The sequence below is a fragment of the Sorex araneus genome, chromosome 6, assembly GCF_027595985.1.
Source record: "Sorex araneus isolate mSorAra2 chromosome 6, mSorAra2.pri, whole genome shotgun sequence".
In the NCBI taxonomy this organism is placed as follows: domain Eukaryota; kingdom Metazoa; phylum Chordata; class Mammalia; order Eulipotyphla; family Soricidae; genus Sorex; species Sorex araneus.
Genome location: NC_073307.1, coordinates 10,238,580 through 10,243,007, shown reverse-complemented (window position 1 = coordinate 10,243,007; position 4,428 = coordinate 10,238,580). Strand labels below are relative to the sequence as shown.

At 34.5% G+C, this 4,428-nt stretch overlaps 1 pseudogene; it reads left to right on the top strand.

Moving 5' to 3' along the window:
* Window positions 1–3,003: 3,003 nt before the first annotated feature.
* On the top strand, window positions 3,004–3,598 carry LOC101544704 (ATP synthase subunit s, mitochondrial-like; annotated as a pseudogene).
* Window positions 3,599–4,428: the final 830 nt, after the last annotated feature.

The window sequence follows — 4,428 nt, the reverse complement described above, 5'->3', positions numbered from 1 at the left end:
GATCTTATATTTACTAACATGAAAATGCTAATTTATACATTGCTACAGAAATTTTCAGACTGTCATTTCAAGAGGTTTTCATAGCCACTATTTTGTTGTTATTGTGTTGTTTTATTTTCTCCTTTGACTAAAGAGAATTATGCCAAATTAAATGTTCTAGATGTGAAAAACAAATTTATCTCTCAACATAATGTTCAAAGTTTCTATAGAAACAATCATATTGAAATCTTTGAAAATCTGATTGAAGCTATAAATTGCTCCTAAAAAAGAATCGATGTACACTCAGGATTTTTAATGTTTCAACAACTCTTATTTAAGATATAGCAAAACATGGATAAATAAGGCAGAGTCTTGTCTTATGTAATTATCAAGACAAAGAAATTTGTGATGAAATAAAGAAATGAAATATGGTATGAAAGAATAAAGGAATGGAATATGATGCACTGCCCATCTCTTCCTCTTTGACTGGACAAACCTAGGTTTTTGTCTAACCTAGATTGAATATATCATCCTTGAATTAACCCAGGTTGAATATTATTTCATACACCAAATCAAAATAGGATCACTGCTATGTCTGTATTTCAGATATAAAGACAAAAAAGCACATGACACACATTCAGAGGGAAATTCTAGTGGCCAACCTGGGTTTGACTCCTTGCACCACAGTTCCCCAAAGCCCTGCCAGGAGTGATCTCTGAGCACAGAAACAGGAAAAATCCAGGTGTGACCACAAAACAGAACAAACTTTTTCTTAAAATTCATTTGTTTCAGTTTTAAGGTGTAGATACTATTCTCTCCTCAGTAAAACTGATCAGCACTGGGTGGTACAACATTTGCCCTTAATGATCACTAAGAGATTAAATACGAACCCAGAGCAGAGCAACCATTCGTACAGCAAAACATCAGTTGGGGAAGCAGTATTGCTTAATAGCAAACCTGCCGCACATATCATGCTCCTTGAATTCTGGCTCAATAGACAGTTATCAAGAACATCAATATTTTGATATGCATTTTAAATAAGTTCCAGTGTAAGAATTTGAGGAGTTTAATCATATTCTTAAAGGGGACTTTTGTTCCTCTCCTGATTTTTAATATTTCTTACTCCATCATTTCCGTATAATTCAGTTTTTAATGTCAAATCCTGACAGTGATTCTTAGTTCTGTTTTGTTTGTGTCATGCTGAGGGTGCTCAGGGGTCACTCCTGGCAGTTTCTGGTGACCCCTGAGCACTGTGTATAACCGGGGTTGGCCACACACAAGGCAGGAGCTTTATACCCCAGACCACCTTTCCAGACTGGAAATGACTCTCGATACATTTCATTCATACGGTGGTATGTTCAAATATCTTCATTGATTCTTCCACCAAAATGTTTCTTAACTCAGTAACTTCCACAAATGTTTGTTATCAATCTATTCAATGCCAATAAGTTAATTCCGTAACATTTCTTAAGACAATATTATTTGAAGTACCTACCAAATTGTTCCTAGGCTTCTTTTTTTGTTGTTGTTTTTTCAAAGTAAAAGGTAGATATATTTTTCTAAAACAAAATAAAGACTTCTTATTTTAAAACATAAATACTTAACAGCCTTCCAATTATTTAGATCATATTTTAATTTTATCATGATGATGTTCAAAATCATGCATTCATGATCATCACTCTATAACATCATTACATATGTGCCAAAAACTCTTTGTTCCTCCACTCTCTAGACTCCACAATCTCTTTCTAGTTTTCAAGCACACCAATCCACTTCCCTAATAAAGTCATTGCAAATTCTTTTTTATAGCAATTTTCCATCCTTTTTATTGTATATTCTAGTTTCCCCAATAGTATATTAACATTCAGTCTCTACTTTTAACCTTTAAACTAGAGTATAGCTTTAAATCCTTTCTAGTTCTTTATACCTCTTCAAGATCAAAAATTAACTGGCGCTCTCTAGTCAAAGAGAGCGCCAGTTATTTTTTTATTTTTTTTTTTATACTGTAGGAGCACGGCTATTTATTCAGCCATTGACTAAGCTGGTTGAATTGGACATGAACTCTGCTGCAAATACATTTTCTTCTCCCTTATATGTTTTCTCTCATTGCCCACCTTTCCAATTAATTTTTATCTTTGTTTTTGATGGATATTACATAATGGCTAAGAATCAATAGATCAAGAAGTCTGAAGTGTTACTTACATATATACACCAACATGGCAACAAAATTTGTAAAGTGATCTCTGAGGAGATGCATCATTAGCAACATAATAAAAGTAGGGGATTAACACCCTTCCTTGCCATTGAAAAGATTAACCAGAGAGATTTCAGTGAGGTAATAAGACCACTAAATAAGCTTGGGAGAACTAGAATGAATAGACACATAAGGACCCTCCACATACACACAAAAGCCCAATACACATTCTCCAGTTTAAGTGTGCATAAAGTTCTGAAAATAGAATTATCAAGTGTTCTTTCAGACTACAATGCCATGAAGATAGAAACAAATTATAAAAAGAAAATCAAGAAAATTTCTAACATTAGGAAGCTAAACAACATGACGTTAAACATAATGTTAAATTGTTGCAAAGATAAAATAAAAAATGAAAAATAAAAAACAAATAGAAGCAAGTGTCCTCAAAATGAATGAAAATGAAGACACAAACTATCACAACTGATGGATCACGGCAGAAGCAATACTAATGGGGAAGTTTGTAGCAATATAAGCTTCTATTGGGAAAGCTCAAATAAATATAGAACCTCACAGCTTGAGAAGCAAGAAAAAAACAGGATCCTAAAATAAATAGAAACCAGAGGATAATAAAAATTAGAGTCGATCAGTGATACAGAATTGGAAATGATGCATATTGTAAATGAAGCCGGGAGAAGAATTCGGTTTTTAACAAGACAAACAAAGTGGGCCACAGAAAAAAACAGAAGAGGCAGTGGACGCTCGCTCGCCCGGTCTCTCGGACACTGTGAGTAGAGGAGCCAGCTACCGAGTGAGGGCAGAACCTGGATGAAATGAAGCTGTTTGGAAAATTTTCCAGGCAATTGTGTTGCTTCAAGAAATTCCCATCATCATGTGACTCCAGATACTTTTGCACCTGGTTGAATACAGTGTTTAGTAAAGTGGATCATGAGCGCATCGGAGGGGTTGGCCCCGGCTTCTGAGTGGCTGCTACGCTGTGGGGCCATGGTGTGATACCACAGCCAGGAGAGGTGGCAGAAGAACTACAACAGCCTCCCATCAGGCTCGCTGGACAAGTACAAGATTCAGGCTATCAGTGACACTGAGTCTTGAATCATGAGCATTGGCTTCGAACACCTGGAGGGCCTCCAACATGTTGAGAAAATAAGGTTGTGCAAGTGTCATTATAGCGAAGATGACTGTTTGGAGAAACTTAGTCAATTCAAAAATCTACAAAAAAGCATTTTGGAAATGGAAATAATTTCATGTGGGAATGTCACAGACAAAGGGGTGATTGCTCTGCATCATTTAAAAAACCTCAAGTATTTGTTGTTAAGTGATCTTCCTGGAATAAGAGAAAAAGAAAACCTTGTTCAAGCCTTTAAGACAGCACTGCCTTCTCTAGAACTTAAATTAGACCTAAAGTAAAGTCATAGTACTCAGTGAGTATCTTCTTTTAATATAAAGTATCATTGGAAATTTTGATCCTAAATAGTAACAAATCAACATTATCAAAAAAGCTATAGGGGTGTCCTATGTGACATTTTAGAAACAGAATATCATATGTAGAAAATGAATATTCAGATATGAGTCATTAAAAAATACCAAGTTGGAAAAAAAGAAAAAAACAGAAGAAAACTCTAATGAATTATGAATGTGAGTGGAGAAATTACAACAGAAATGCAAAAGATTGTTAGAGCACAAATCTAATAGTTTAGATCCTCATAGCTCTATCGAGTAGCTATTTCCTATTTTTTTGCTACAAGTGTTACTCCAAATGATGTTTTGAAGAAAACACGAATGATTTAAATGTAGTACTGATTTAAACCATTTTTACTGCCCAAAACTGATTTATTTCAATAGAATTCCTTTTCTTTCTGACTTCTCTACCTAACGTTTTAATTCCCCTTAAAATTTATAAGTGTTGGTAAGGATTTCAGTGTGTACCATTCCCCAACCACATATACAGTATTCTATATTGGCTATCCCTAAAGATCGCTCTCTTCTGTTACTTTCTTCTACAGTAGCCTCGATTTATAGCCAGCAGCCAAATAGGATAAACTCCTTAAAGGTTTGAAAAAAATAATTTTTAAAACCTGTGGCTTCCAAAAGATATTATTTAGAAAGCAGGGTTATAAATGTTACATCATAGCTGACTGCAAATTTGTTCACTTTCAGTAAACAAACTCAAGAGAGCATCTTAAAATGACATGAAGAAATGGTAAAGTTAAGAAATTGTATGGTTCAAAACAAATGAT